We start from the raw sequence: 8795 nt of genomic DNA, 5'->3' as shown, positions 1-8795 counted from the left end.
GTAAAAGAATTGATTACTTAAAATAAAAAGAGCACAAAAATATATTTTTTAAATCAAATTCAAGCGTTTAAGCTTTTTAGCTTTAGTACTTGATCGGTAACTGGGCTGCTTTTTAACTGGGCACTCGATAACTAAGCTGTAACCCAGTTAAAAAGCAGACAAACGTCAAACAATCAAAACAAATCGAAATGACCGAGGGGTTAATGGATGCAAAAAAAAAAGTTCAACATATATATATTTTTTTTTCAAGCTTCTATTTGATTTCAAGTCACAATTAAAGATATATGGCAAAAAAGCATGATAAATAAATTTGAATATCTTTTAGTTTTATCATGAAAATATTATGCATCGACGGTTGTCTCGTTATTTTTCGTTCAGTCCAGTTAGCGAGCAACATTCGGTGACTTGGCTACGTTCTCAGCCCAGGTACCGAACAAGTACTAGAAACTGCTGCCCCTATTCTGATTGTAGTCAATATTATCATCAATTAATTAAGAGACACAAATTCTAGAATTTTTTTACTATAAAAATGTTTTGATAACTGGTTTTTATGGTAATTAAAAAAAATATCCCGAAAACCTTGAAAATCCTGAGAACATCTTTCCAGTTTCCCGGGAAATTCAAAATCCGGGAAAATTTTACGCCCTGGTTACGTCATATTTTTTCCAAAAACCCGTCGTTTGAAGCCGATTCTCATTACACTAACAATTATTTTAACCCTCTACAACCCAACCCCGCCTCTAGACGGGCTTCGATTTAAAAAATCGCCAAAAATCTATTTTTGAACCAATTTTTGATCTTCAAAAAGCATTGAAAAGAAGAACTTTTAAAATTTTGGAAAATTTTAGGGTTTGAAGATTAACTTGTTTTATGTGACTTTGCCAATGTTTTTAAAAATGTAATTTTTTAGGGGTCAACTTTGGCTGTGTTTTTTACTAACATTTCCTATATTTGAAGTAAAAAGAAGTATGCAGTAATTTTTCTAGTGCCCCAGACTATGCCTCTACGCATTTATTTACAATTTAAATGATAATGGTTCCATTTTATAGCAGAAAATGTGAAAAACATGCAAAAAATTGAAAAAGTGACTGTAAAAACATGAAAAAATTAGATAGGCGAAATGTAATGATAGGAGGTGGTAGAGTAGGCCAAATCACGGGTCCCCCACAGACCGTTATTATGAAAAAAAAATTTCCACCCAAACCAATGATTGGACATGGTTCCTGGGACCATTCTGCACCTCTGGGCCGAGTTTCAAAATATTTGCCGGCAGAAATTTCGAATACGGTCAGTTTTAGTGTTTCGAGTAGAAATTAAGGAGAAATCACATGTAAAATGCGTAGGAAATGAGCAAAGTTTCAATGTTTCAACTCCAAAACATTAGTGGTCATGGTTTTACATTGTATTATCATGTAGCAGAATGATATAAAAACGATTTACAGCACTGGCTTAGCCGGATTAAGCCTAAGTCAAGTGACTTAGGTATATAATTTACAAGTTTATACCTTAATATTTAAAAAAAAACTCCCACATCAAGGAATTTTAAGTCAATGAAAACTAGATTGCACAAAAATAACTTAAAATGGGGTGACTTTGAGCCTAGGGGTGACATTGTACCAATAAACGCATAAAGATTGCTTTGATAAGCTTGAATTTTATGTTAATTTATTTATTTGTAGATGGATTAATTTGATCTATTTATGTTCTCACAAAGAAATTTGATGATATTGCTACGCAAATCTGCTTGTTCTATTTTAAAATTAAATTAATTAAAATTAATTTAAAATCTTCTGGAATCCTGCTAATTTGAAAATAATGCTCACATCTTTCAGTTCTGAATCAATACCTACTGAAATCAAATAAAACAATTAAAATAATAGGGAAACAAATTTTTGTTACGTGGCAAGTTTGTGACATGGCAGTTACAATAAAATTGTCCTTTTTGTTTTAAATCGTTCACAAATTTCAACCTTGCGAATGAAATCCGGAGAGTACTCCAGCCACTAGCGTGCCCAGTTCTTTGAGGAAGGTGGGGCAATAATATGCACGTTTTGAAAAATACGTCATTTGTGGATACTCCCTGACCAAATTTAGAACAAATTTCTGTGGATGGTGGGGCAGTTGCCCCATGTTGCCCCACTCTGTGCACGCTAGTGACTCCAGCTATCATTTAGCTAATATATTTTTGTTGTCCTTTCAATTTTCAATTCGGTTTTATTGGTGAATAATCAAGATACAATAAGTTCTTTTTAGGTACATAACAGAGTTTTGGAGTTCCTTACAGCTGTGTGTTACATCATAATCCATTTTGGAACAGTTATTGCTTGTAAATAAAGGTGTCACCAAGAGTAAGAAAAAAATAAAAAAAAACTTACTAAAAAATTTTGTTGTCCTGTGCAATGATTATACTTAGCAAAAGTTTAATGACACAGGATTAATAATTCAAACCAACCAATTATTTTCCAACATTGCAGTTATCGTCATAAAATAAAATAACATTTCATACCTAAGGTTAAGATTTTTTGTTTTACCCTAAGCAAAGGGCAACGCGATTTCTTAATTTATCATGCTAATTCTTCAAGCCGAATGAGTACAGAAATTAACAGTGCGAGGAAAAAGCTACCGCACATCTGGCGCGCCGGGGAATCGAACCCCGCTCTTTCGCATACCGTGCGAGCGCGTACACCACTTCGCCAACGCGCCGTGCCGAAGCGTTGGCGAAGTGGTGTACGCGCTCGCACGGTATGCGAAAGAGCGGGGTTCGATTCCCCGGCGCGCCAGATGTGCGGTAGCTTTTTCCTCGCACTGTTAATTTCTGTACTCATTCGGCTTGAAGAATTAGCATGATAAATTAACATTTCATAATTGAATAAAATAATGTTGATACACTCATAGTTAGGATTCAATAAAACATAATATTAATAATCAAGAACGTTCACTAATAATGTATTCATCAAAACAAATCCTACTTCTGCCCAATGTGAAAACACAATAAATCTTTTAACAAGCTTGGCATATCTTATGAAAACATGAAAATAGTACAGTTAAATATCAAATCAAATCAAATTGTTCGCTTTACAACATTACCAGCCAAACTGGGGTGAGAGGCAACCACGTTCAACACTCTAACACCGAAACCGGTATAGTCAAGTATGTACAGGCGATGTAAGTTTTCAATGTGACTTGTGTCCTAAACCCTTGGCGGGGTCAAACGGTAAGGCTTACGAAACTAAAGCTTTATCTATTTTTTTAGTGTTTCTTAGTTATTGAACTTTCGATGCCAAAGGACAACATAATCTTAGAACAATATTTGCAACGATTAATCTTTGCAATTCAAGCTTATCGAGCTTGTTGTTAAGCTATCTGGCTATTATAAAATCGTTAAATTTGGTACAATGTCACCCCTAGACTCAAAGTCACCCCATTTTAAGTTATTTTTGTGCAATCTAGTTTTCATTGACTTAAAATTCCTTGATGTGGGAGTTTTTAAATATTAAGGTATAAACTTGTAAATTATATACCTAAGTCACTTGACTTAGGCTTAATCCGGCTAAGCCAGTGCTGTAAATCGTTTTATATCATTCTGCTACATGATAATACAATGTAAAACCATGACCACTAATGTTTTGGAGTTGAAACATTGAAACTTTGCTCATTTCCTACGCATTTTACATGTGATTTCTCCTTAATTTCTACTCGAAACACTAAAACTGACCGTATTCGAAATTTCTGCCGGCAAATATTTTGAAACTCGGCCCAGAGGTGCAGAATGGTCCCAGGAACCATGTCCAATCATTGGTTTGGGTGGAATTTTTTTTTTCATAATAACGGTCTGTGGGGGACCCGTGCAAATACTACCAAAAACAAACATAAACTAAACAAGATAAATGCAAATTAAAATACTAAAAATGAAACAAGAAAAACATAAAACAAGAGAAGTCAAGTTTTTCGTAGAACAAAAGTTACTCAAAATGACCTCCTGAACACGAAAAAAATAAAAATTCTCGAAAAAAAAATTTGGGCAGTAGAGGGTTAAAATTTTTTTACAGAAACTTGCATGCTCATTTCTTATTAAACTATTGTCTACTTGATAAGAGATGAAAAAGCTTTTAAGAAGCTGTATTCGAGCGACAAAGTGCTGATAGGTCAACATTAGGCGAGGGAAATACATACTTTTCACCTAGCTAGATGATATAACAGTGCTGAAATAGTGCTAATCAGCACAAAAAAGTGTAACTATTTATTAAAGTAATTGTTGTCATCAAATTGACAATATTTTTTAAATGGTTGATGCGGTAACGCAAAACTTTAAAAAATCGCAAATAGTAAATTTAAGTTTATTTTAGATATTAAGTTTATTTTAGAAATAAAACCTTGAAATCGTTGAATTATCGTAAATTTCATTAAAAAAAGTTAGGGAACATCATGAAATTTACCTAGGTCCAGAAAAAAAATATAATTTGTAAGCGGGAAAGCAATAAAAATAAGTTTCAGTCTGATTTTATGATTCAAACATTTAAAAAATCATGCATATTGTCAGACCCAAACCTTGATTCAATGGTGCCCTCAGAGATGTATTATATTGGCAACTACACGGAATGTTAGCTGAATTTAACCGTGGTAAATGTAACTTGACCTTTTCAAAACACCATTCATTTTATTTACCTGCAGAGATTCTCACAAAACTGTGGAATTTGAGGTAATCTTGCGACTGCAGTTTACTTGACTGGAAAATCAGGTTTTTCATTTTGTAAATTAAAAAAAAAATACAAAAAAGCAGATACAACTGAGATTTTTTATTAGAATCATTGCCGGCTTCGTCAAAGCAATTGAATGGTTGAATAACCATATAACTTTTTGTCTCGCAAAATGGATTTCTTACAAATTTCACAATAATAAATTGATTCAGGGCAAAAATAAAATATGCGTCAGCCAAATAGTTCGTACGGACATACCAGCTAAAATTTTCAGTAAACTGTTTCGAAGCAGAACCTCAGATAAATGCATAAAACAAAACAAATTCGATGTAAATAGAACCAAGAGAACTGCCCCACATACATGAGACTATTAATCACCTCTTCAATCAGAACTTGACCTTACCTTGCTTTAGCCTTTCCACATGTAAACAATGTGTCATCAGTTTCGTTTTTCGTTTACACGAGTTCCTATCATCAGAACGCAAGTACCTCATAAAGAGCAAGTCAATCTCCAATTGGAAATGCCATGTAGACGTGGCTTTGCACATTTGCCTTATTTGCTGCCTTCTGTTCTGGAAGTCGTTTGGTCAACTTTATTACTTTCATGGCGCTCTGTTATCACTTGTTCAGTTCTCGCGACGTTCTAGCTTAACTCAGACGTGTTGTGTATGTGGTCAACGCGATTCGACGCTTCCAGTTTAATTAATTTAATTGCATCTGTGTCAGGAAATTGGCCGGGATGCTGGGATTTAAAGTGTTGCTTGCGATGACAGCCTTCATCAGTTTGGCCTCCGGAGGTGAGAGTCTTGAGGGAATTCCCTGGTGCCTTTCCCTGGTGTGGCGAAACAAAGTGGCAATTAATTGATGGCGGATAATTTAGGCCGCAGTGCAACCGGGTGCATAATTCAGCAGCCGGAATTATATTATAATTAGCGCTAGTTGCAAATTGGCGCTGTTAACATGCCTGCTAACACGTGTGCAAATAGGAACATTAGCTAGTATAAATTATGATTAGTGCTTTGCCAGTGATATGTGTGTGTTTGCGCAGATTTTTGGTGTTTAGAAAACGAATTAGAGCTGGCGGTGGCCATTTGCTGTTGTTACTGATTTTGAAAGTTATGCTTTGTTCAGAAGCAAATTTACAGACAAATTATTACCACTTTAGTTTCTTACTCGGTGACCTAATTGATAAAACATTAAGATTGCAGGATTATTCTACGAAGCAATTCCTCCCACGAAAAGGCACCCTTATTTCTAAGCCAGGATAGATCTTTGTACGTGCTACAAAAACCAAAGGGATCAAACTTCCGGTGGAACAACGGAGAAACCCTAATCGTTGGTTGTGCAAATGCCAAAAATAAAATTGCAAGTTGTATGTGTGTAGTCATTAAATAGTAAATTGCATAAAAATAACAGTATTCAAATAATTTCAGCCAACTCAAACCTGGCCAACGTAACCTGCGTCAACGGTGAACAGTTTCGTTTGAGTGGTAAAAAAGTGACCTACGGAAGCCTCAACTGTTCATCGAGCGTATCTGCCTCTATAAAGCCCAGAATCGTCCGTGCGCGGCCGGAACTGGAAAGCTGTTTGATATTGGCTTCGAAGTGCTTGGAGTTCCGTTTGTGAAATATTTTCAGTCATGCTACAACGATGCCAAATCATCAGTTCTATACACCGAGCATGAACTTCTAGGAGGATCGATCGATGGTGAGTAATTTTTTAACGTAATTAGGGAATCGTCGCCATCGTGCTAACTTGTCGTACGTGCATTTTGGGCCAAATTGAGTTAAGAACGCCATTTTGTGCAGCTCACAATGCCTCACCTTTTGACCTTCACAGATCCCCAAAGATTTCAATCCTGAGATATTCAACGAAATCCGAAAAAAAACTCTGTGCATTTTTGTCACTTTACATATGACAGTAGTTTCAATCATGGCATGCTATCTTGTCACTCCCTGAAAATAGATGTAAGTGCGACAACTGGCCAAAGGGATTTCAGGTCAGAACGCGTTTGACGCACGTACAAGTTATACTACCGTAAACATTTGTAATTATAACTCGGGACTCCAGCAATCAACTTCAACCAAACTTCGGAACAATGCACAGAATGGTCAGCAAAACAAAACGTGTTTGTTATTGTTTACATTGCGTGCTTTCGTTTTTGTTTGTTCAAGGTCAAACATTAAAACGCGAAATGGCGTGTGCGACAAGATAGCACGACGACGTCGGAATGATGACTAAAATTAAAACACGAAATTACCGATTATAAATATTTCATCCAATCATGTTAAATGCAGTTGCCCAAATCGACAACGACCGGCCGGCATTCAAGGTGGGTGACCTGAAAAGTAAGGTACGATTCTCGTCGGTGTACACCCAAACCTCTCAACGAAACAGGCTTGCAACGCTGCTGGGTTCCGAGGAAGCGGCTCAACGGTACATCTCGTCTGGGTCATTCTTCGCCAAAGGACATCTTACGCCGGACGGCGATGCGGTTCTGGACACCTGGGCCGACGCCACCTATTTTTACATCAATGCCGCCCCGGAATGGCAGGTGAGTAGTTTGAGGGATTAGTATGAGTAAGAAGGATAACTGACGCACCCTTGCTCAACAGGTCATCAACGTGGGCAATTGGCTGCGGGTTGAAAATGCCGCCCGGAAGGTGGCAGCCCGGTTGAACGACACCGTTCGAGTGTTCACCGGAGTGTACGAAGTGCTGCAGCTGCCGGATGCCAACGGCCGACCAGTTTCAATCACTTTGGCGGAAAATTCCCAGCTGGAAGCCCCAAAATGGTTCTGGAAGATTGTGCACCACTCCGGGTCCGATTCAGCCATCGCCCTGGTAACGCTGAACAATCCGTTCGCGTCAGAGGGGGAGCACCTGTGCCAGGACGTGTGCGACCGGTTCGGCTGGGGCCACAAGGAGTTCCGGAGCTGCCACGGGGTTCACCTACTGCTGCTCGGTGCAGGACCTCCGCAAGGCAATCAAATTCATTCCGTCGAAAGCAGACGCTGCCAACATTCTTCGATTTAATTAAATTGTTTTCTCCGACTCTGGTGAATCGTTTTGAGGTGAAAAATTGGCATTTCGTGTCTGGAACTGAGTTCTACGCCAAACAAATGAACAAGTCCGGCAAACATTTTGATCAAAATACGCGAGAATAAAATTCAACGAATATGCATGCAAACAACAAGAGTGTTCTTTGTTTGGAATGTTTCATCGGGAGTTGATTCCGCAAACGGTCAAGAGGTTCTATAACGAAAACGTTCCTTCCAAACATTGATACGACTATCAAAATCCATTTCCACCCAGGAAAAAAGTATGTTTGATTCAATTTCAACCACTCTCGAATTTTTCACCGTGAGGATTTCCACTCCGCGGGGTTTATTCATTAAAAAAAGGGTCACTGTGGAGTTTCTTGCTCTGTTAGCGAATTGAAACAAGCCTCGTCTTCCAAAAGTCGACATACCTGGTCGATGGTGCACTGGAATGTGAATGAGTGCCTTCTTTTTTTTTACCTTCCTCAGAGCGCACGTACTTCAACCAGCGCTCGTTTTGCGAAATTCCACAAGTCAAATTAAAAATACACGGAAGATTTCAGCCTCCCCTCGGCACGGTGTGAGAAACAGCAGTGAATTGGATTTCTTGGTATCTTCATTTCGTTGGTCAAAATTTGTCAAAAATTGATATTTATTAATTCTTGATTTTTAAAGCTCGATATTTTAGTAAGTTTTTTCTTAATTGTTCTTACTCTTGGTGACACTCTGATTTATAAATACAAGTAATATTTTTTCCAAAATGGATTATGATGTAACACACAGCTGTAAAGAATTCCAAAACTCTGTTATGTACCTCAAAAGAACTTATTGTATCTTGATTATTCACAAATAAAACCGAATTGAATTGAATTGAATTAAATTATACTCGATATTTTTGAAATCTTATCCCATAGTGCACGGCGGTGTGTCGATTGTGGAGAACATTTCTCATCGGCAAGTTTTTTTTCTGCAACTCATACTGAAGTGCTTATGGCAATGTAGTACGGCAGGTACATTTCAACAGTGATGGCTGTGTGTTTTGAACTTTGATAATTAT

At 37.4% G+C, this 8795-nt stretch overlaps 1 pseudogene; it reads left to right on the top strand.

Moving 5' to 3' along the window:
• The first annotated feature begins 5275 nt into the window (after nucleotides 1-5275).
• On the top strand, nucleotides 5276-7888 carry LOC6033518 (annotated as a pseudogene).
• The last annotated feature ends 907 nt before the right edge of the window (nucleotides 7889-8795 follow it).

The sequence above is a fragment of the Culex quinquefasciatus genome, chromosome 3, assembly GCF_015732765.1.
Source record: "Culex quinquefasciatus strain JHB chromosome 3, VPISU_Cqui_1.0_pri_paternal, whole genome shotgun sequence".
NCBI classification, from domain to species: domain Eukaryota; kingdom Metazoa; phylum Arthropoda; class Insecta; order Diptera; family Culicidae; genus Culex; species Culex quinquefasciatus.
Note: the sequence above shows the minus strand (reverse complement) of the source record. Positions and strands in the feature narration are given on the sequence as shown.